This window comes from Pinus tabuliformis, chromosome 1_2 (genome assembly GCF_031772625.1).
Source record: "Pinus tabuliformis cultivar Carrire ecotype Pingquan chromosome 1_2, CPIR1, whole genome shotgun sequence".
Lineage (NCBI taxonomy): Eukaryota > Viridiplantae > Streptophyta > Pinopsida > Pinales > Pinaceae > Pinus > Pinus tabuliformis.
This window is the reverse complement of record NC_142298.1, coordinates 3,615,728-3,641,959: the sequence shown is the minus strand read 5'-3', so window position 1 is coordinate 3,641,959 and position 26,232 is coordinate 3,615,728. Positions and strand designations below refer to the sequence as shown.

The 26,232-nt window shown below is 36.1% G+C and overlaps 1 long non-coding RNA gene across 10 annotated transcripts in view; it reads left to right on the top strand.

Moving 5' to 3' along the window:
- LOC149204014 (uncharacterized) overlaps window positions 1-26,232 on the top strand; it is a 61,760-nt gene that overhangs the window by 24,345 nt on the left and 11,183 nt on the right. For 3 of the 10 annotated variants that reach the window (XR_016252350.1, XR_016252354.1, XR_016252352.1), the window contains one exon: window positions 25,377-25,543. The exons of 2 other annotated variants lie outside the window; for them this stretch is intronic. This is a non-coding gene — a long non-coding RNA (uncharacterized LOC149204014). Of the gene's footprint in view, window positions 1-7,685; window positions 8,164-15,848; window positions 16,093-20,820; window positions 21,090-25,376; window positions 25,544-26,232 lie in introns of those variants that run through there. 5 more of the 10 variants (XR_016252355.1, XR_016252356.1, XR_016252349.1 and 2 more) reach the window with 5 other exon arrangements.

Below are 26,232 nucleotides of genomic sequence, written 5' to 3'. Positions count from 1 at the left end.
GAGCTCATAGTCGAAATGTGATTCACATGTACTCTTTTACTGAGGGAATCCTCAACCCAATTCTCCATGCCTTTGATAAAACTAATTTCAAATTCTATCTCACTGAAATTAGCTAACCATCTAGCTTGCCTTTCATTTAAATTGGGTTTGTCAAAAAAATACCTCAGTCCACTATGATCACTCACCAAAATGAATTTCCTACCAAGGAGATAATGTCACCACAACATCAATGCATGAATGATAACTTCCAACTCAAGATCATGGGTTGCATAATTTTTTTCATGCTCATTCAACTTCAGTGATTCATAGAAAATCACCTACACTTCCTTCATCAAGAATCCACCACATCCTTCCTTAAAGGAATCTGCACAAACCACAAAGTCCTTGTCGGGATATACAATCCTCAAAATTGGAGCATTGGTAAGAAATTTCTTCAACTATTCAAAGCTAGATGCACACTCAACATTCCATTCAAAATTATTTCCTTTCCTCTACAAAAACGTGATAGGATAGAAAATATTAGAGAAAATCTTGATAAACCTTTTGTAATAACCTACTAATCCCAGAAATGATCTGACCTCGTTCACATTCTTCATAGCTGGCCAATAAAAGATAGCATTATTTTTTTTTGGATCTAATTCTATCCCCTAATTGGAAACAACATTTCCCATGTATTGAATATGAGTTTTAAATAAACTACACTTGTTGAGCTTGGCATACAACTTATGCTCTCTCAAAAATCTCAATACTATTTCTATTTTCTCTACATTCTCCTTCTCATTCTTCGAATAAACCAATATATCATCAACAAATACTATCACAAACTTATTGAGGTAAGGTTGAAACACATTTTTCATCATACACATGAAGGTGGATGGAGCATTAGTAAGACCAAAAGGAACCACCACAAACTAATAACACCCATACCTTATGTGAAAAGGTAGTCTTATAGATGTCTTCTTCTTTGATGCATGCGTGAGGATATCTTGATCTTAGATGAGTCTTTGAAAATACTACCTCTCCCTTAAGTTTATCAAACAAACCATCAATTTGAGGAAATGGGTACCTATTCTTGATAGTCACCTTGTTCAATTACATGTAATCAATGCACAATCTAAGAGTATCATCCTTCTTCTTTACAAACAACAATATCGCACCCAATGGAGATTCATTTGGCCTTATGTATCCCTTCTTAATAATCTCTTTAACATGAAACTTCATTTCTGCCAACTTGGGAGTGATCATCCTATAAGGTGTCTTAGATTATGGTGTCTCCCTTGGCATCAACTTAATATAAAATTACACCTCCCTATGAGGAGGCAACTCTAGAATATTTGTAGAAAACACATCCTAAAACCACTACAAGATAGGATACCTTCTTAGGAATTCACCATCCTTGTCATCCAACCCTTTGTCACTGGAAACATGAACTACAAACAATAAAAAATCTTTCATGCACTTGTGCTTAACTTGCATTTTTGTAACCATCCTCATTGATGTGGGATTTTTCTTTCCCTACAAGACTCTCTTTTTTTCATCATCATCTAGGCACTCAATGATCTTTTCATAGCAACATACCTTGGTCCTATGAATAAACAACCAATCCATGATGAAAAGCATGTTATATGCACCAAAAGGAAGAAAATTTGGGTTTATTGATGTAGGCATGCCATTAAGCTCAAATTCACAAGACTTCACCCAATGATGAACTCTTCTCTTGGTCCCTGTAGCCAACTACATGAACCGATATTTCACATGCACTTCCTTATTCAAACGACACTGATCCATGAGGTGAGGACTAATATAGCTATAACTAGATCATGGATCAATCAAAATAGAAACAAATTGATGACAAAGCTTACCTTCCATATCGATAATGGATTTATGTTGGTCTGCCTTCCTATTATCAACTACTGCATAAAACCAGGGAATGCTCTAACCTACATCCCCAACTATCTACGCCTCCTGAGAACCGTACATATGAGGCTTGCCACCCTAATAAAATGGACAATCCTTCTTGAAATTATCTCTACCTAAAATCAAACACTTAAATGGTTCTTTGACACTATTTTTATTTTCTTCTCCAAAGGCTAAGACCCATGTCCTTTCTCCACTACATTAGACTTCTTATGAGGAACCAAATTTTCCTTCTAACCTACATTCTGATATCTTCCTCACTTCTTGGGCCATTTTCCTTTAGCTTTCTTGCCACCCTTGCGGTCACACTTGAACATGGGCCTATGCATTTATTTTTCATAGCAATGCTTCCACTTTCTGATGGCTTCCTCAAATGATTAAGGCTCATCAAACTCAATCTGATCTTTGAATGATAATGACAACCCACTCATGAACCTTTTGATCTTCGCCTTTTCATCTTTGAGATATGTCACATACCTCAACAACTTTAAAAATATGGTTGTATAGTATTCATTTATCATGGAATACATCTTGAGCTAAAAAAATTCTTGACCTTTCCATCATAAAATATCTCTGAAAAGTACTTGTAACAACCTCGGGTTAAAAATACATGTAATAAATGATAATAAAGGAAAACTAAGACCAAGGTAGTGAGACATGTATTCCAAGTTGAATGTTGGGAAAAACATTGTAGTGAGTGTCACTTTCAGTTTACTATGGCTAAGGAAATTGGAAAAGGCATTGGCAAAGGCAAAGAGGAATTAATTGACATTTATTTAAGAAAAATAAAGGAAAATAGGAGAATTGGTATTTGAAGGGTCATAAATTTGCATGAAATGAAAATTGAAGGAAAAATGAAGGAAAATGTAAGAAAATAAAGGCCTCAATAATAAAAATGCTTATGAGGATCAGTTCACAACTTTTTATCAATTTGACATTAGAATTAGTTTAAGAGAGAAGAGCACCAACAGGAGAAATAAAGAGAGAAAGAAATAGAAGGAAAAGGACATAAATACCATGGATGACGGGACATGTAGTCCAATATGAATGCTGGGCAAGACATCTTCAGGGGTGTTCATTTGGTTGTTTATGGCTAAGGAAATTGGCAAAGGCAATGGCTAAGGGTTCGGAAAGGAAAAATGGTGTTTTTGGCACATTTATTTATGAGAATAATGGAAATTAGGAGAAAAGGAAGGTGAAAGGTCACAAATTACATGTGAGAAGGAAAATGAAGGAAAATAATGGGAAAAAAATAAAATAGAGACCTCATTGATAAAAGGGCTTCTAAGGATCAGTTGGCAAGTTTGGTTAGTGTAACCTTTTGTTAGTTGAGTTTTGAAGCTCTACCATTACTCTCTCTCTCTCACTCAACACTTAGACTTTTCTTGGAGAAATTTGGCATTAGAGAAAGAAATACAAAGAAGGCAAGAGGAAGCAAATATCAAGTAGGGGAAGGTAGGGTCAAGCATCTACAATAGGATTCATTGCAGGTATCGAATTGCACGTATATTTTCCTTGCTAGATTTGGCATGCATGGGATTACATGTGGTTCTTTTCTACCATGGAATGGGTTTTTCCAGGTGTGAAAGTATTGTCAGCCTAGCCTTGCCATTTCCCGATAGCTCTGATGAGATGGGTTCTCTCATTTAGTTTATGTGGAATGGATGGATTAGATTCGAAGATGAGTGGGGTGGATATCTGAATTGAAAAACATATGGTCTAGTGGTCCCGGAAGTAGACTAAGGATCACAAAGCCATTGTCCTAGTAACCCCTGAATTGGACCGTGGGTTGCAGTAAAGCGATATTGTGTGCATTGATGGGCATAGGAATCCTTGCTGGTGAATGACATGATATATGGTAAAGCCAAGATGTGGATTTTATATTCGTTAGGCCTAGTGGTCATGGCATGGGATGCATAGTAAATCCTGGAGAGTATGTCTCAATGTAGGGCCTAATGATCCCTAGATCCGACTATGGATGCATGGTAAATCCTGAGAGACTAGGAGGAACTCAATATCCTCACAATGTACACAGAGAACTCCAGTGGAATCCATGTTGATTGGTTTTTTTTTATGTGTTCTATGAGTCCTACATTCATGCTTGGAATATGGCATGGGGGTGATTGGATGAAGAGAGACATGGCTCAGTCAATATATGGTCAGGTGGAATGTGGCAGTCCCATCTCCGGTTGGTTCATTACATTCATTAATGAGAAATTTATTCCCTTGATTTTCATGTTTAAATTTATTGATGTATATGTGGATTTTGATGGCTCATATGTTTATGGTATTTTTGTCCCTATTATGTTGGTTATATGTATATTTTATGACAACATCTATGTATGGCTCTCAGCATGTTTTTACTTGTATATTAATGGATAATGTATCTATGACCTAATAGATGATAATGTAGCAATTGAAATGAAGAAACAATGGTTCATAGTGATTCTCAGATAAGTATGAGATGCATACACTTAATTATGTTGTTTACACCTGTATATTACATATTGATGATTTGTTTGAGGAAATACATGTCATGGCTAGTAGGGGTCTGGTTATTGCAAGAGAAGAACACATAAAACACATTTACATAGAGATTTTCCCCTGGATCCCCAAACCGGGACTACCAGCTTGATTTTTCATTATGTTCCTTTCAATGTTACAATACATATTTATACATGTTGAAGCATCCAATACCATGGACCGAAAACCATCACGTCCAATACCATGGACCGAAAACCATCGCGTCTAATACCATGGACCGAAAACCATCGCGTCCAAAAAGCATGTGCGAAAATCATGCACAAAACCATAGATGGGTCTGCCCAACCTAACATAGGGTCCAAAACCAAAATTTTCCAAGGCGCTGCCCCGGACCCCATAAAATGGGGTTACGGGTGCCCTTCAAAAACCCTATTAAATACATGGAAAGAATATAACACAACCCAATAGGAGTTTTACTGATGCTAAGTTATTACTCCATTCTGGGTACTGGCCTAGGCTCTAGGCCTGAAAAATGGCTTAAATCTTGGGGTTGTTCGCACAGACCTGGAAATTTCGGTCTCTAGCTGCTGGCATGCAAGCCTGTGAGAGTGACTTTAGGTTGTTGGTCGCTCCCTTGCCCATAGCATGAGAGTGACTATGGCCTAAGAGATCCATAACAATACTTGGACTGAGGGACAGACCGACTGAGTGGCTAACTTATCTCCTGAGGGTTATGTTGATGATGTTGGATGATTGTGTGTGATGTTTCATCAATTCCACTTCCTTAAGGTCACATAGGAATTCAAATCTGATCATACTAGCCTCTCATCTCATGTTTACCCCTGTTGGCATGGTTACTTGGGTATATGTGGGAGGTGGGTGTTACAAAGTGGTATCAGAGGCATGGTTCAACCCTCAAACTGGATGGGTGGTGTGTGTTGGTCATGCATGCATGTCAGTTGCATGTATGTCACTCACACTTGCATTTTATATGCTTCTTACATTTTTTTGATGATTGATTATTGTTGAAGTAAGGCTGTCATGGAGAACTTGTTGTTGATTTTGTGGAATGCGTTGTCATGAGTATATGAATGGTGTAACAACCCTGGTGAAAAATTCCATGTAATAAATGTAAAAATATATAAATACCATGGATGATGGGACATGTATTCCAAGCTGGATGATGGACAAGACATCCTAAGGGGTATTCATTTGGTTGTTTACGGCTAAGGAAATTGGCAAAGGCAATGGCTAAGGCATTAAAGATGAAAAATGGAATTTTTGGGACATTTATTTATGAAAATAATGTAAATTATGAGAAAAGGAAGGTGAAATGTCACATGTTGCATGTGAGGAAGAAATTGAAGGAAAATAATGGAAAATGAAGAAAATAGAGGCCTCATTAATAAAAAGGTTTTTGAGGATTAGTGGACAAGACTTGGTTAGTTTAGGTTTGGAGCTCTCTCATTATTTTCTATCTTTCTCTCATACTCTTGGACACTTTGAGTTTTCTTTGGGCACTTTCGCATTGGAGCAAGAAAGACAAACAAAGAAAGAGGAAGCAAAGATTAAGTAGGGAAAGGCAAGATCAATAGCTACAATAGGCTTCATTGCAGGTATCAACTTGCCTCTGTGTTTTTCCTTTCTAGATTCGGCATGCAAGGGATTGCATGTGTTTCTTTTCTACCATGGCATGGATTTTTCCATATGTGATAGTATTTTCAGCCTAGCCTTGCCATTTCCTGATAGCGTTGATGAGATGGGTTCTCTCATGTGTTTTTTGTGTAATGGTTGGATTGGATTCAAAGTTGAGTGGGGTAGATCTTCAAATTGACAACATGGTGGTAGTGGTCCCTAAACTAGACTGAGGATACACGAAGCCACTAGCCTAATAACCCCTGAACCAGACTGTGGGTTGTGGTAAATCCATATTGTGTGCCTCGGTGGGCCTAGGAATCCTTGCCGGTGAATGGCGGGATATATGGTAAAGCCAAGAGGTGGATTTTTTCTCCGTTGGGCCTAGTGATTCTGGGATGGAATGCACGATAAATCCTAGAGAGTATATCTCAGTGTCAGGCCTAGTGATCCCTGGATCAGACTGCAGATGCACGGTAATGCCTGAGAGACAAGTAGGCAATGAAATTCCTCACAGTGTAGACAGAGAACTCTGGTGGCATCCACATTGATTGGTGTTTTTGATGTGTTCTATGAGTCCCACATTCATGCTTGGAATATGGCACGGGGGTGATTGGCTGAAGAGAAACTTGGCTCATCCAATTTATGGTCGGGTGGAACGTGGTATTCCCATCACCAGTTGGTTCATTGCATTTATTAATGGGAAATTCATTCCCTTGATTTTCATGTGCAAATGTACTGATATATATATATATATATATATATATATATATATATATATATATATATATATATATATATATATATATATATATATATATATATATATATATGTATGTATGTATTTTGATGGTTGATATGTCCATTGTATTTATGTTCCTATTATGCTAGTTATATGTACATTTTATGGAAACAACTATGTTTGGCTCTCATCATGTTTTTACTTGTGCTTGAATGGATATTGTATTTATGACCCAATAAGTGATAAGGCACCAAAATACATGAGGAAACAATGGTTCATGGAAATTATCATATAAGTATGAGATCCCTACACTTAGTTGTGTTGTTCACACCTGTAGGTTACATGTTGATGATATGTTTGACAAAATGCCTATCATGGCTAGTAGGGGTCTGGTTATGATTTTGTTCCTATTATTGCTTTTGTATCCTTGTTACCTTATATTCTTACCAATTCTAAATGATCATTCCATTCTGGGTGTTTCCCTGGCTCTGGGATGAAAAAGGTGGCTCAAATCCCAGAATGTTAGCATTAGTGTTGAGACTAACTCACCTGGGCAGTGTCTGGGAAGCATTATAAAGCACCTGGGTAGTGTCTTGGGAGCGTTAGTCCTGAAACTAACTTGCTCGGGCAGTGTCTAGGGAGTGTTACCATGCCCCAAGTCTTGTTGAGCCCCAAAACTACCTCTCTTCCATGCATTTTCTTAAACCCTTTCTCTTCTAATTTCCCACATTAGTGCCTCCTAAGCTATAAAAAGTTGTTACATGTTGATTTCAGGAGTGTATTTGAGTGATTTTCAAATTATATCATTGTGTGTGCTATTTGATCTCGGTCTCGTTTATCAGCTACAGAATGTAGCCGCTTTCCATAGCTAACTCGCAATTCCGCAATTGTTTTCATTGTTCTGTAGGTTACAGGTGTCAGTAGGAGGAATGAGAGACATGGGCAACTCAGGAATGATCGACACATGGATGAGGTCCTATTTACTTAGCCAAATTCGGAGGGAAAGGTTTCAGTCAAAGGGTGGTCAATAGAGAGTTCTACATCAACCAAAACTTTGTTCTTGCATGTAAAAGAAGCCCGAAGCCGTTCCTAAATTCGTGGATCTGTTTTTGCCACCTATAGGCCATCTCCATAACGCAATCAACATCCAGCTTGCATAGATTTACTGCTCATGCAACCGAGAGGCTGAATCCTCAGATTTTGACCTGTTCACATGTCTATTGCTGAAGAAATTCCTCTGAGATACAGTTATCCATTTTCTCTATAAATATAAGTGTTTGCAACGTAGATAGTTAGTTCTTGATACTGTTGATATAGCATTATTTTGTTGTTTTGTAACCGAGAGACATATTCCTCTGTTTCATAATACAAAACCCTGTTTTTTAGATGGTTGTTTAAACGTGGTTTGAAGTAACAACGTGTTAGTCCAAAGCTGTGCAGGGGGACCTTGCCTAGCTGAGGTCCCTAATTTTGTTTTTGTATAGTTTTTCATGTATATTTTCTCTCATTTGAGTTGTACATTTCTCATGTTTTGGTTATGATTTTAATCATTCTAATCCTGTACATGTTTTTGCAGCTTGTCACATTTTCTACTAACACTGATAAGTGCACTTCAAAATAGGTCTTTAAATTTGGTTATGCTTGAGCTTCTTAGTGTAGTTGTTGCATCAAGTGGTGATTTGAGACTTGCTTCCTCTGCTGGACTTTAGTTTTCAATTTCAGTTGTTTATGCTTTTATTTAGTGAGATTTGTTTACTGTTCAAGATAGCTTAGATATCAGTTCTTCATGTTATATGATGATATCTCTGGAGCCTTTAGCTTAACCTCGTTTTAGAAGTTAATTAGCGAGCTATTGTGATTATAGGTGATGTAATTGATATTGCTTTCATTAGTCTACAAGTAGATAGTTTAGATGTCAGTTCTTTCATGCTATATGATGATATTTCCGGAGTCTTTAGCTTAACCTCGTTTTAGAAGTTAATTGATGAAATATTGTGATTATAGATGGAAAAATTGGCTTTGCTTTCATTAGTGTGCAAATTAGATAATTTAGATGTCAATATTTTCATGCCATATGATGATATTTCTGGAGTCTTTAGCTTAACCCCATTTTAGAAGTTAATTGACAAAATATTGTGATTATGGATGAAATCATTGACTAGTTTCCAGTTTCTTTACTTTTTAGTTTTGAGTTGCAGCAATTTAGTAGATTTCAATTCTGCAATTAGGATGAACAACAGAGATAGTAACCTTATTTTCAGTAGTTCATTTTTAGTTTGGTTTATGTAGTTGCATGTTTACACTCTTATTCAAGTTCTAATTTTGTAGATAGCGTGTTTTAAGATCTCTTAAGTTCAAAGTTTGGAAATTATTATAAGAAGCATAAACGTTGTCTTCAACTCGACATCCACACCTGATCTTTAAACGTATCCTTAAAACTTTTCTAGGATTTCCATTGCATTAGAACACTTTAAGAGACCAACAAGAATAGAACCCAAAAATAAGATAAAACTGAAAATAGTGAGGTAAGAAAAGGGTTGTCTAGCACATACAGTGCACTACAATTCATCAGTTTACAACTCCCAGATTGATAACTTATGTAGCAATTTAGGACACACTAAATTGACTAAACACTTTGGCACCCTTGCCAAGGAAGTGTAACTAGGTAGCCTATCTCTTACATTAAAAAAAAAAAGGAAAAAATAATAATTTCTTGAAGTATGCTCTCCTCTTGCACCTAGTGTGATCTAGACGATCAGAAGAAAAAAAAAATTATTAGTTCAATAATTTCTTCAGTATGCTCTCTTCTTGCACCTAGTGTGATCTGGAAGATCAGAAAATGATTATTAGCCCAATTAAAAATCATCAAAAAAAAATGACATGCATAGAGAAAGAGATTTTAGGGGAAGGTTTATAGCTAGGGGAAAAAGTTCGATTTTTACAACTCCAACTACTTCAAGGAACAGACAATACACCTCCATCCCAGACTCATACTTCCAGCCTTAGGATTCTTCAAATTCAAGGGTGAGCAACTAAATTAGAAGATTCTCCCACTCCATCTACTAAATCTGACCTAGGAGAAGAACCCTTCTTCACCTCCATAGGGGAGCCTATTACAGTGGAAGAAGTAGAATTACCTGGAGAAGAAGAGGATGTAGAAACTCTCTCTCATCAGCCATTAATAGAAGAGCCAGAAGATTCTGAGGAAAATATCATGGCAGAAGAAGAGCAAGATGGAGAATCTTCACTATTTGGAGGAAGGGTAGAGGTAGAGGTAGAGGAAACAATGGAGGTGGTAGAGGTAACAATGGAGGAGATAGAGGCAACAATGGAGGAAATAGGGAAGTAGATAATTCATTTGGATTCCCTATAGTAGATGAGGAAACTCATACAAGAATGAAAAACATTTCACCATCTATCCTCCCAAACTTTTATGGATTACGAATTGAGGATCCTGAAACATTTCTATTTGATTTTGAAGTCTTAGGCCGAGCTTATGACTATCTAGAAGACTCTCAAAAACTCAAAATGTTCCCTTCAACATTGAAAGGGGATGCTTTGAAATGGTTTATGGGATAAGTCACATAATCTATTAGGACTTGGAATGATATGAGGTAGCCATTTTTGGATAGATATTTGGATTATTGCATGCCTACTAATCATAAGGATGAGGTATTCAAAATGATGCAAAAAGAAGATGAGAACTTAGAGGATTTGCTTGATAGATTTCAATACAACTTAAAGAGAGCCAAAATAAACAATTTGGATGAGGAAACCTTGAAAGCCCTTTTATTGAAAGCCATTAAAGATGAATGGATAGATATTTTAAACATGATGGGGAAGGGAGACATCTCTCAACTTCCACTAAGTGACATAGCAAAACGATGTGTCCATCTCTTAAGGGGAAAATCTAAAACTGGAAAAGGGCCTAGAGATCCTTCTCTTATTAGAGCAAACAAATCTGCATCTAGGACAATAAGTAGGGTAAAGATCGGAAATATGCTTGAAGAGTTCAAAACTGACATTCTAGGGAGCCTTAGTTAACAGCTAGACACCCTCAAAATTCAACACAAGCAGAAAACAAAAGTTGATGCCTTAGCTATCTTTTGCCCAAAATGTAGAAAGAAACATGCTCTAAGAGAATGTCCCTTAGATGCAAAAGTTGTATAAACATGTATGATTTGCTTAGAAAGTCATGAGACCAAGGACTGTCCTTTAATTCCAGGGCTTAAAGCTGTCTTTCAGGAGGACCCAAATTCTGTAGAATCTCTTTGTTTTGTTTCAAGAATACCTTGGCAAGGGCAACAAAATCAAGGATTTAACAATCTAATGAAGTTTCGTCCCCCACCAAATTGGAATTCTTGGCAACAACCTTGGCCTCAACCTCAAAATCAGTATCAATATCAATCATGGGAATAATGGGTACAAAATCCTTATGGGATATTTGCTTAATATTATTAATATCCTCCATATTTTCAGGGCTATCCTCCCCCACAAAACCAACAACAAAATTCATAACTTCCAAATCAAAGCCTACAACTTTCATTTCCATTTCCACAACAACAACCTTCTCAACAAAATCAAAATTCTCAACTCTTGATTCCATTTCAATAGAAGCCAAATCAACTACTAGACAAACCATTACCAAATCCCAACAACAAAAACCCTCAGAATGCCTACATGGTAGAAGGACAACCATTTCCTACTTACATGATTGTTCCTCCAGATCTTAATGATGTTCAACTTATATCTGGGAGGATTTTAGAAAAGGAAAAACCTTCTATACATGTTCAAAAGCAAGATGCTTCTGAGGATAATTCTCTGGAAGTCAATAAAGGTTTTGAAGAAGCATCCCTTCAAAACCCAACCATTCAAAGAGAAAAATAAAAAGCGTCAACCCCCACAACTCCTATAGTTGCGCAACCTATATCTACATCCACACCTCCTTTTCCTGAGAGATTACAAATTGATAGTGGGGTGGAGAAACAAATCTTGTTGCCTGACTATGATTTCCTAGATGAATTAAAGAATGTCTATATCAATATTCCCTTGCTACAAGCCATTAGAGAGATTCCTATTCTAGCAAAAACAATAAAGGAGTTGAGTATCAAAATACTAGGTAGGAAACAAAGAGACGCAAAAAGAATCCACCTGGTAGGAAAAATAGCAGATGTCATGATGGGAAAGATTACCATACAGAATTATGTGGATCTAGGTAGTCCAATTGTCAAGACACACATAAATGGAATAGAAATTCCAAATGCATTGATTGACTTAAGGGATGCTATAAACATTATGAGTAGACAAACTATGGAACAACTTAAACTTCCTAATCTTCTATTCACACCTACCTTATTGCAACTTGCAGATAGATCAGTAATCAAACCAGATGGTGTACTAGAAGATATTTCGGTCTCCTTGGATTCTTGGGAATATTCGGTGGATTTCATGATTTTGACTCCCAAGAATAATCTAGGACGACACCCACTCATCTTAGGAAGACCTTGGCTAGCCACAGCTAATGCTTTTATTAGTTGTAGATCTAGTGACATGTACATTTCTGATGGTAGTTCAACAAAGAAATTTACTTTGTATCCTCCAACAAAAGCAATTACAGAAGTAGGAGACAATGAATGGGTCGATGATGAAGATGTTATACAACCTGTCTTTACTCTCTCTGAAGTTAGTGAAGATAGTCAAATCCTGAACACATTAGAAAAATTTGAAACATCTTCAGAATATGATCACACACAATTTCAGTTAGATTTTCATATTGAATACTTGTCATCAAGGCAAATGTCTCTCTACTATATGGAAGAGTTTGGCAGTTCTGCAGTTGAAATTTTTCCAGGTAAAACATTGAATATCAATAAAAACTTGGAAAAGTTACAATAAGAAGAGCTAACCAAAATCTTACAAAAAAATTCTACTACATTTGCATGGGAGTATACTGATATGAAAGGTATTGACCCTAAGACTTGCATCCATCATATCTATATTGAGGAAAACTACAGACCAATCAAACAAGCTCAGAGAAGGATGAATCCAAATCTTAGGGAGATTGTGAAAGAAGAGCTCCAAAAATTACTCAATGTGAACTTCATTTACCCAATCTCAGATAGCCGATGGGTTTCTCCCTTGGTGATAGTGCCCAAAAAGAATGGTAAATGGAGGGTGTGCATTGACTATAGGGAATTTAATAAATCAACATTGAAGGATCACTTTCCTTTGCCCTTTATCGATCAAGTATTAAATACATTAGCAGGCAAAAAGTACTTTTCATTTTTGGATGGTTTTAGTGGTTATAAGAAAATTCGGGTAGCACCTGAAGATCAAGATAAAACCACATTTACTTGTCCATGGGGAACTTTTTCTTACCGAGTGATTCCTTTTGAGTTATGTAATGCACCTGCAACATTCCAAAGAGTAGTACTAGGAATTTTTTCTGATCTAATCCATGATTGTGTAGAGGTATATATGGATGATTTGATAGTCTATGGTAATACATTTGAAGAAGCCTTGGAAAATTTGGAAAAAGTCCTTATAAGATGTAAAGAAACAAACTTTTCATTAAGCCATGAAAAATTCTTTATGATGTTTACTGAAGGTATTGTTTTGGGACATCATATTTCAGGGGATGGGATTAAAGTAGACAAATCCAAAGTTGAAGTCATCTCCAAGTCACCTATTCCAAATTGTCAAAAAGATGTTAGAAGTTTTCTAGGATTTACTAGATATTATAAAGATTTATAGAAAACTTTACCAAAATAGCATCTCCACTCTTCAAACTGCTTACAAAATACTGTGAATTCAAGTGGAGTCCTGATTGCCAATCAACATTTGAAGCTTTGAAAACAAGAATATCTGAAGCACCTATTTTGAGAAGACCAAATTGGAAACTTCCTTTCCATATTTCTACAGATGCTTTAGATACAGTGCTAGGAGCTATATTGGGACAAAAAGACTTGGTTCCTTATGCCATTTACTATACCAGTAAAAATTTGACTCCTGCTGAGTTAAATTATATTGTGACTGAAAAAGAGTTCTTAGTTGTTGTTCATGCAATTAATAAGTTTAGACATTATATAACAAGCTATGAAACTTTTATCCATACTCATCATTATACAATTAGATATCTGATGAACAAACCTATTACTAATGGAAGACATACAAGATGGCTCCTACTTTTATAGGAATTCAATATTACTGTGCTAGATAGACCTGGGAAGCAAAACACAGTTGTTGATTTTTTGTCTAGGATCCAGAATATCAAAGAAGACTCTCCTATAGAGGATAAGTTTCCCGATGAATACTTATTTGCAGTAACTACTAAAACTCCTTGGTTTGCAGATATGGCTAACTATTTGGTTACAGGGAAACTACCTCCACATTTATTTCCTAGTGAAAGAAGAAAGATTATTCAGGATAGTTCAAGATATTCATGGATTTCTAATGAATTGTTTAAAACAGGGCCAGACTTTGTGATCAGAAGATGTGTCAGGGAAGATGAAATTCCTAATATTCTCAAAGCATGTCATGATGAACCATGCAGTGGACACTTTTCTGACAAGAGGACAGCTTATAAAATCCTTTCTTTAGGATATTATTGGTCGTCCCTCCTCAAAGATGCAAAACAATATGTCAAAAGGTGTGACAGCTACCAAAGTGTAGGGAAACCTACCCCCTCAAATGAGAGTCCATTACAACCTTAGGTACTCATCGAACCCTTTGAAATTAGACCTATTAATCCCCCATCCAAGTAAAAATGTATATATTGGTATGTACTGATTATGTCACTAAATGGGTAGAAGCCAAAGCATTATTTTCTGCTACTGAAAATACAGTAGTTAATTTTATTTATGAGGATATTTTTACTCGCTTTGGTGTTCCAAGGGAAATTGTGACAGATCAAGGAAGTCAATTCACATCTAGAATGATGGAGAAGCTTATGGAAGAGTACAAGGTCAAGCATAGGAAATACACTCCTTATCATCTGCAAGCAAATGGTCAAGTGGAGTCCACAAATAAAGTAATTGAAGGAATCATTACCAATATTGTGCATCTTCATAGAAGATATTGGGCAGAAAGGCTTCCTGAATCCTTATGGGCCTACAGAACTACATGGAGGAAGACAACAAGACACACTCCCTATGAACTTGTTTATGGGAAGGAAGTTCTACTGCCCATTGACTTCCAAGTTAAAACCTTCAAGATGGCAATTCAGAGAGCTCAATTCATAGACCTGGGAGGTGAAACTCCAGATCAGTCACCAAAAAACACTCCACCTGATCAAAGTCCACATTATTATCCTTCTCCTCAGATTTGGAAACTAGTCTAAGGAAGACAACACCAAAAATTGATCAAACTCAGTAGCAGATGTATGATTTCATTGAATCATTGGAAAAGACTATAGCAGAACAAGGAACTTCATCTAATCAGCCAGGTACAACTCAGGAATATTTGATCCAATCATTACAACAAGAAATTATGAGCTAGAAGTCCTGAAAAGACATATCCAAAGGGAGAATGAGACATTAAAAGAGCAAAACAAATTGGACAGAGTTATCCATGACAATATCATGCTGCACATATGGTTATAGCATAAGAAAAATAGAAAACTAAAGAAGAAAAATAGGAGGTTGAGTAGAGCCCTCATCAATCTCAAGTGCAGATGTCTTATGATGAAGCCCAAGATGACAGTGATAGCAAGAAGGAAGAAGAAAAGGTTAGATTTCTTAGCAGAAGTTTCAGAGCAGATGAATTGAAAGAAGGATAGTTACAATTTTGGTTGCATGAGGACATGCAACATCTTCATAGTGGGGGTATGTTGAGACCTAAAACTACCTCTCTTCCATGCATATTCTTAAACCCTTTCTCTTCTATTTTCCCATGTCAGTGCCTCTTAAGCTATAAAAAGTTGTTACATGTTGATATCAGGAGTGTATTTGAGTGATTTTTAAATTATATCATTGTGTGTGCTATTTGATCTAGGTTTTGTTTATCAAATACGAAATGTATCCACTTTCCGTAGCTAATTCTCAATTCCGTAGCCATTTTCATTGTTCTGTAGGTTACAGGTGTCAGTAGGAGGAATGAGACACATGGGCATCTCAAGAATGATCCACACATAGATGACGTCCTATTTACTTAGCAAAATTCAGAAGGAAAGGTCCCAATCAAAGGGTGGTCAACAGAGAGTTCTACATCAAATGGGACTTTGTCCCTACACGTAAAAGAAGCCCGAAGCCATTCCTGAATTCATGGATCTATTTTTGCCACCTGCAGGCCATCTCCATAACGCAATCCAACATCCACCTCGCATAGATTTACTACTCATGGAAACCGAGAGGCTGAATCCTCGAATTTTGACCTGTTCACGTGTCTATTGTTGAAGAAATTCCTCTGAGATATAGTTATCCATTTTCTCTATAAATATAAGCGTTTGAAACGTAGATAGTTAGTTCTTGATACTGTTGATATAGCGTTATTTTGTTGTTGTGTAACCGAGAGACGTATTCCTCTGTTTCATAATACAAAACTCTGGTTTTCACATGGTTGTTTAAGCATGGTTTGAAGTAATAGCATGTTAGTCCAAAGCTGTGCAGAGGGCCCCTACATAGCTGAGGTCCCTTATTTTGTTTTTGTATAGTTTTTCATGTATATTTTCTCTCATTCGAGTTGTACATTTCTCACGTTTTGCTTATGATTTTAATCATTCTAATCATGTACATGTTTTTGCAGCTTGATATATTTTCTAATAACACTGATAAGTGCACTTCAGAATAGGTCTTTAAGTCTGGTTATGCTCGAGCTTCTTAGTGTAGTTGTTGCATCAAGTGGTGATTTGAGACTTGCTTCCTCTATTGGAATTTAGTTTTCAATTTCAGTTGTTTATGCTTTTATTTAGTGAGATTTGTTTACTGTTCAAGATAGTTTAGATATTAGTTCTTCATGCTATATGATGATATCTTTGGAGCCTTTAGCTTAACCTCATTTTAGAAGTTAATTGGAGAGCTATTGTCATTATAGGTGAAGTAATTGATCTTGCTTTAATTAGTCTACAAGTAGATAGTTTAGATGTCAGTTCTTTCATGCTATATGATGATATTTCTGGAGTCTTTAGCTTAACCCCATTTTAGAAGTTAATTAACGAAATATTGTGATTATAGATGGAATAATTGGCTTTGATTTCATTAGTGCGCAAATTAGATAATTTAGATGTCATTATTTTCATGCCATATGATGATATTTCCAGAGTCTTTAGCTTAACTCCATTTTAGAAGTTAATTGATGAAATATTGTGATTATGGATGAAATCGTTGACTAGTTTCCAGTTTCTTTACTTTTTAGTTTTGAGTTGCAATAGTTTATTAGATTTGAATTCTGCAATTAGGATGGACAGCAGAGATAGCAACCTCATTTTTAGTACTTCATTTTTAGTTTGGTTTACGTAACTGCATGTTTACACTCGTATTCAAGTTCTGATTTTGTAGACAACATGGTTTAAGATCTCTTAAGTTCAAAGTTTGGAAATTATTATAAGAAGCATAAACCTTGTCTTTAACTCGACATCTACACTTGATATTTAAAAGTATCCTTAAAAATTTTGCTAGGATTTCCATTGCATTTGAACACTTTAGGAGACCAACAAGAACAAAACCCCAAAACAAGATAAAACTAAAAACAGTGAGGTAAGAAAAGGGTTGTCTAGCACATACAGTGCACTACACTTCATTAGTTTACGATTCACAGATTGATAACTTATGTAGCAATTTAGGACACACTAAATTGACTAAACAAGTCTCTCAAACAATAGTGTGACCCAAGGATAGAGAGTTTGAGTGGTTGACTTGTCTTCTGAAGGTTATGTGGATGATGTTGGATGACTGTGTGTGATGTCCTGTAGATTCCATTTCCTTAAAGTCACCAAGGAGGTTGAACCTTACCATAGTGGCCTCTCGTCGCATGTTTACCGAGGCTGGCTAGTTGCTTGGGTAGATGTGGTAGGATGGTGTTACAGAGTGGTATCAGAGCATGGTTCAACTCTCAAACTGAATGGGTTGAATGTCTATTGGTCATGCATGCATGTCAGTTGCATGAGTGTCTCTTACACTTAAATACTTGTTGCATTTTCTTGATGATGGATTGGAGTTGTAGTATGGTTATCATGGAGAATTTGATATTGACTTCATGAAATTTATTTGAAATAATTATGTGACTGACGATATATGGTTATTTATCACTTACATATTGATTTTATGTTGCCTACTACATCCTTGTATGTTAGGTTACATTTTGAATATTTTGATTACATGCATGAGTCTTGTAGGTTGATTACAAGAACTGATCGATTATGTTTGACTACATGTGTTTATGCGTATTTGGAGTTGATTAGGAATTTCTTATGCATGTTTTCGGTTGCATGTAGCAATGTGTACAAGGGAGTAATGGTTGTTGTCATGCATCAGGTCATAATTTGTGTAGTTGATATGGTCATGCATTCATGATTGAACTTTAGCTAGAATGGTGTATACATGGTTTTGTACTCATGTGTTATATGGCTATATACAATTGTTATGCATGTTGGTCTTGGTTATAGTTTGAATATTAGGTCAAACATGCCTTGTGAAGTCATTGGATGCAATTTAGGTCATCATGATCCTATTGGTTGTTATGATGCTAATGTGTTGGCTGAGATAGAGTAGGAGATGAAGATCATCATAATAAGGTTACAACATTGTACTTTGGGGTAAGAGTAGATCGTCATACAAGTATTGTATGTTCGGCATGCATGTATGTAGGTCAAGGATTTTTATATACATTAGGTTTATATACATCTTTTGATGTTATGGTTACATTCATGATATATGTTGGTTGATTAATGTAGTTATAATCATGTGTCCGATAGTCAAGAATGATAATGTAGTTGTATGCATTATTATTTTTGTTTTATATTAGATAACCTGATGATTATGCTATATGTTGTTGATGAGTATGTTATAGCTTAACTCTGTTGATTTTTATATGACAGTTAGCTTGATGATTTGGTTTTATGTTGTTGATGAACATGATATATAGTTTATTATTGGTATATGCTATTAAATGGATGATTAGAGTTATTTCATTAAGATCTTGACGTCGTAATTTCGAATGGCCATATGTGTGATGGCTATGTTCACTACATTGAAGATCTTGATGTTATATATATTGTGTTAACCTGGTTTGACCTATGCTGATGGTTATGGTTGCAATACTCAAGTATGAGATAACATATTTGTAATGTGGTGTCGTACTAATTTAGACTGATCATACATATGTGATTATTATGCATGAATGACAGATTCTTATGAGCTTGTAATATGAACATGTTAATTAGTTACTGTTATGGATATCATGATTTATGTTGACATGTTGTAAAGTTATATCTCGCTAACTAGCTTGATTATGCAAATAATATAGCCTCCCCTCAGGTACACTAAGGTATGAGTTTGATTATGTATCATACTTGGGGTTTCATAGTTGATTATGTCGTCTATTTGATATTTGACTATTTGGTGCCTATTATGTCATCCAATTTATTTATTTAACATGGTATGTTTGCAAGTGGTTGAATGATTGATGACTTAATTAATATGAGTATGTGTTCAAATTATTTTGTTTTAAGATGATTGTACTAACATGTATGTGTTGAGACAATTGATATGTACTTGAATGTAGTTTATGGTTGTAGTATTATGAATGATGACCATGAGTTGAATATGGATTATGACATGATTGTTAGTATTGGTAATGGTTGATTTCAAATTGATAAATATGGTTGTCTTGATATTTGGAACATGTGATTGACATGTGTGGTCAGTTGTAGTGAACATGCTTGGTATTAGTGTGACACGATAATAATTGATGTGTCTATATAATTAACAATTGTGTGATGTGATAGTACATGGTAAGACTCTCTTGTAGCAAGGTAAAAAGGTAAAAGAAAGGAATTGGACAAGAATTTCCTTGGGCTATGTTTGGAAACCCTAATTCCAAATGAGTGATTGCTTTGCATACAAGAGGTCTTCTTAACTTTAATCTAGTCTCGCATTATGTGGACACATGCTATATTCATCAACATGTACTTGACTTTTATACTAGCTATTCTTTAGTTACAAGAGGATTTGTCAAAGGATTGGACTCCCTTGAGAGATGGTGTGGATGTGTTCAATTGTAAGAAATGTGGTTGACACAACAAGATGAGGTAACTAGTGTAGTGTTATGTTTATTTATGCACTAATAGTTATGTGTTAATGAAAGAATGTGGTAGGGAGTTGTATGGCAAGAAAGGTTGCCATGAAATCTTGAAGAAGGCTCGAGTTGAGATTTCCCTAGGAACCGTGGGGATTGTGTCATGGTGTTTTTTGTTAGTCTTGTTCTTTTTGTCTTTTATGAATTTTTGAGATTGATTTGTGGCTTTGTTTATGTCTAGTGTATGGCCATACCACTTTGTTTGTGGAGTCATGTTGTTATCGGTTTTTATGGTCTTCTTCTTATTTATTTCTTGTCTTTTCTTTTACGTTTTGAGTCTGGGGAATTGGTTGGGAAAGAAGAAAGTTGATGGAGCTCGGGGAGAGATTTGTGGTACCCAAAAGGTAATGTAAGATTCAGATGAAGATCGGTGCATGAGTAAGCACAGCAGAAGGTAAGCCTGTGACAGTCAGTTGGACTAGCTGGGTCCATTGTGGTAAATGGATGGTAGCAGTATAGTCATGGGAAAGGTAACAGGAAAAGGTAAAGTGAATGGATTTGAGGTGTCATATCCTTTGGCTATGTTGGGAATTGGTGTTCTCAATTTTGCGCATGTGTTACATGAATAAAGGAATTTCTCTTAATCTAGACCTTATGTTATGTAGAAATTTTGTTATGATCATGATTATGTTGAAGTTTATATATGTATACATGTATGCATGTATGTCGTTTTCTGATAGGATCATGATTATTTTATGCTAACATTTATATATGTATGTATGCATCCATGTATTTATGTTACTATCTGACAGGGTTGTCCGAGATCATTCTTGTGGAGGAATGATTTCTTATGCAGGAGAACAACATGAAGAGATTCCTGGTTCATGAGGAATCAAGTGGGAAGAGTAGTAATGAAAAATATACATGGTCAGTATCATGTGTTTATGGGTTGATATTATGTGATTATATTATGTTTATGTTATGGACATGTTATACCAAGGGATACATTAGAAAAGTGAAAGCAGCGTGATCTGGGCATGCTAGGATAAGCATGGATGAGATATTGAAAGCAAGGTTTCTTGGTAAGGACAGTGTGATTTTGAATGTGTGGTAGTATTGTTGTGCATATTTTTTTATATGTTGTACATGTTGCATCTATGATGATTGTGCGCATGTAGTATTGCGCATATGTAGTGTGTATACATGATGTTTATGCAATATTATGTACAGGGTGTTAGTATAGATAATGTTGTATGAACGTTGCATATTCAGTGTTCGGTATATATATGGTGCTATGTACATGTTGGATGTATGGTGCTTTGTACATATTGAACTATGTGTATGATGGATATATGGTGTTGTATACATATTGTATTGTGTTCATGATGTATATGCGGCATGTGTGCATATGGTGCTCTGTGCATGTTGGATATGCAGTGTTGTGTATGGATGATGCTATGTACATGTTGGATATGCAGTGCTATGTACACGTCATATTGCGTGCATGTTGTACATATGGTGCTATGTATATATGGTGTTGTTTGCCTGATTGAAAAAGTGGTGTTGTGAGCATGTGGTGCCGTGTACATGTTGCACATAAGGTACTATGAACATGCGGTGTTGTGTACATGTCATGCATGTGATGCTATGTACATATGGTGTTGTGTACACATCATACATGTGGTACAATGTACATGTCGTATTGTGTACATGTCGTATAGTGGTGCAGTGTACATATGGAATTGTGTACACATTGTGTTGGTGGTGTCATGGACATGTGATGTTGTGTACACGTTGTGTAGGTTGTGCTTCGTACATGTGGTACTGATGTACGTGTGGTATTGTGTGCATGTCATACATGTTGTGTTAAGGGCATATGGTATTATGTATGTGTATCATGTAGTCATGACATTGCAGAGTGTGTACTCGTTGTGTTGTACTCTGTGTAGGTACATCTATTGCGTGGTATTGCATATCAGGTATAGATGGATGCATTGTATTGTACTGGGTGTAGGTGTATGTGTTGTATGTCAGGTGTAGATGAATGTATTGCATGGTGTGGTATGCCACGTGGTTTCATGTGTGTGTTTCACACTATGTGTCTATGCACATGGTTAAGGAGAAGGCACTGGGTATTTGTCGGGTGTAGCAACTAATCCAGAGTGCGTACAGAATAAAGACAAAGGTAGAAGCTAAGGATTGATGAAAGGATAAGTATCAATATTGTATTTTGGTTTTAGTATGCATGTGATTTATGATTATGGTCTATGATGATTACATGTGATCTATGATTTTGATTTATGATGGTTACATGTCATTTATGATTTTGATGGTTATGTTTTGAGCTAACATGATGTGATATTTTTATACATGTTGATTTGGTCAAATATGCTAGTTTGACTTGTTGTAATAGGAAGTGAACATGATTGAAAATGTACCTTATTGAGGAGCTACCAATGAGGTATGATGTGAATTCATTTTAAAACAGATGGAAGATTATGTGCATAGTACAGGAATCATGAACATGCCCGATTGGATAGTTGAAATCAACTACAAGAATTAGAAGTTTGACATGGTAGTTTGGTGGTTGCTTAGGGTGGTTTGGTAGTTTCTTTATGATGGTTTAGTATTTGATTTATGTTGGTTTAGTATATGATTTATGGTGATCGATATATGCTTCATGATGGTTGATATATGCTTTATGATGATTTGATATATGATTTATGTTGGTTGATACATGCTATATGATGTTTTGATATATGCCTTATGATGTTTTGATAGATGCTATATGATGATTAGTGTATGATTGATAAATGTTTGGTGTATGATTTGGCATATGTTTTGGTATATATTTTTTGATGAGGTTATTATATCTACACCTGTGTATTGATGCAAATATCGTAACGAGTTGTGTTATAAGGCTCCATTATGCGAAATGGGTGTTATGTTATTGTGCTATCATGTGGTTAAGTTATCATGATGTTATGATGTCATATGAGTTTTTAAGTGGGATGATCATTGTAGATATCGTAATGAGCTATGTTATAAAGCTCCATTATGCAATATGTTGTCATGTTTTCATGATATTATGTCTTTAGTAGATCTTTCATTGTAAATACTGCATCGTGCTGGGTTATAAAACTCCATGAACAATACGTCTTTTGTGCAGGTTGTTGAGGTATATGTGTGATTGAACACCGAGGACGGTGTCCCCCAAGGGGGAGGGTTCTGTAACAGCCCTGGTGAAAATTTCCGTGTAATAAATGTAAAAAGATATAAATACCACAGATGATGGGACACATATTCCAAGCTGGATGGTGGGCAAGACATCCTAGGGGGTGTTCATTTGGTTGTTTATGGCTAAAGATATTGGCAAAGGCCATGGCTAAGGCATTAAAGAGGAAAAATGACATTTTTTGGACATTTATTTATGAAAATAATGGAAATCAGGAGAAAAGGAAGGTGAAAGGTCACATGTTGCATGTGAGGAGGAAATTGAAGGACAATAACCAAAAATGAAGAAAATAGAGGCCTCATTAATAAAAAAGCTTCTGAGGATCAGTGGGCAAGACTTGGTCAATGTAGCTTTGGATCTCTCTCATTATTCCCTCTCTCTCGTACTCTTGGACACTTAGAGCTTTCTTGGGGCACTTTGGAATTGGAGCAAGAAAGACAAAGAAGGCAAGAGGAATCAAAGATTAAGTAGGGAAAGGTAGGATCAACAACCACAATAGGCTTCATTGCAGATATCAACTTGCATGTGTATTTTCCTTTCTAGATTCGGCATGCATGGGATTGCATGTGTTTCTTTTCTACCATGGCATGGATTTTGTGAGGTGTGATAGTATTTTCAGCCTAGCCTTGCCATTTCCTGATAGCTTTGATGAGATGGGTTCTCTCATGTGTTTTGTGGGGGTTGGTCAAATTGGATTCAAAGCTGAGTGGGGTAGATATATGAATTGACAAACACATGGTGGTAGTGATCCCTAAACCAAACTAAGGATACATGAAGCCACTAGCCTAGTAACCCCTGAACCAGACTGTGGGTTATGGTAAAGCTAGATTAAGTGCCTCTGTGGGCCTAGGAATCCTTTCCGGTGAATGGCAGGATATACAGTAAAGCCAAGAGGTGGATTTTTTTCTCCGTTGGGCCTAGTGATTCTAGGATGGAATGCATGGTATAACCTAGAGACTATATCTCAATGTAGGGCTTAGTGATCCCTGGATCAGACTACTGATGCACGGTAAAGCCTGAGAGACTAGGAGGCACTCAAATTCCTCACAGTGTAGGTGGAGAACTCTAGTGGAATCCACATTGATTTTTGTTTTTGATGTGTTCTATGAGTCCCACATTCATGCTTGGAATATGGCATGGGGTTGATTGGCTAAAGAGAAACTTGGCTCAGTTAATCTATGGTCGGGTGGAACGTGGTAGTCCCATCACTAGTTGGTTCATTGCATTTGTTAATGATAAATTCATTCCCTTGATTTTCATGCGAAAATGTGTGTATATATATATACATATATGTATATGTATACATATATATATACATATATGTATATGTATACATATATATATACATATATGTATATGTATACATATACATATACATATATGTATATGTATACATATACATATACATATACATATAAATACATATATATATATATATATATATATATATATATATATATATATATATATATATATATATATATATATATATATATATATATATATATATGTATGTATGTATGTATTTTGATGGTTGATATGTCCATTATATTTATGTTCCTATAGTGATGGTTATATGTACATTTTATGGCAACAACTATGTTTGGCTCTCAGCATGTTTTTACCTGTGTTTGAATGGATATTGTATTTATGACCCAATAAGTGATAAGGCATGAAAAGAAATGAGGAAACAATGGTTCATGGTGATTCTCAGATAAGTATGAGATCCCTACACTTAATTGTGTTGTTTACAGTTGTAGGTTACATGTTGATGATATGTTTGACGAAATTCCTGTCACGGCTAGTAGGGGTCTGGTTATGATTTTGTTCATATTATTGCTTTTGCATCGTTGTTACCTTGTATCCTTACCAATTCTAAATGATAATTGCATTCTCGATAGCGTCCTGGGATATGGGACAAAAAAGGTGGCTCAAATCCTGGAATGTTAGCATTAGTGCTAAGACGAATGATGAGCCCCACTTTTTGGTACAATTTGGGCTCATATTGGCCTACTTTACTTGCTCAACCATTCATCTTTTATCACTTATGCATTCATTTCTTAGTATATTCGTGTTGTTTGTAGGAAGAAGGGCAGGCATTATATCTATGTGGCTAATACATGGTGATTTCAGGTTTTTGGCATTAAAGAGAGCAAAAGATCACGTAAATGGAGACAAGGAGACAGCAAAGGTGACGTTGCAGGTTTATAGGGAGGTTGTCTACAGCCTTAAATGACTTCCCTCGTAATTTTCACCTTAACTCCGAGCTCCAACAGCTCTCCCCACCGAGCTCAAAGGCAGTCAACATGTTCTATAGGATCAGCAGTTTATAGCGGTTAGACTTTCATTTGGACAGCCAAGCCCCACGAATGAAGGAAGCCAGCTTGATCTTCATTGTGTATAAATATGCAGGCCGTAGCCTATGTTAGGAGCTTTTTGAACCTTTGGATTACTATTGTAATTGCTGAGCACGAGTTACAAGCTCGGTGTTTGTTTTTGTGTAAGCCAGTTTTGGCATGACATTAGACTTTTGATTATGAATAAAGGCAAGCAGATTTGGATCTAGTTCTGAGCTTTTAAGGGAGCTATAGCTCTCAGGTTAGGGCCCAACCTGAGAGCAATAGATCTCCTCTGTTTTGTAGTGTTATTTGCCTTTCGTTCCAGCACTTTGTTTCCTTGTTTTAACATGCATTTCAAGAGCACAGTTTGATGATTTGATTTCTTTAATGAGATTGAGTAGGTTTAGCTTATGGTTAAATTGCTTTCAGTTGTTTAGCTAGAATAGGAGGTTGATAATTCACTGGAGCTCCAAGAAAAACGTTGAGAGAGACCCCACTACCATCTCTGTTTGGAGACTGGGGTGCAGTCTACACCAACCACCAAAAAAAACGCAGTCTTTTACCTTTATGCAAGCTGCAACACAGTCATTTTCATTATAGATCTTTCCATGCACTTCAATCTTGAACCATACTCCTTCATCACAACTTCA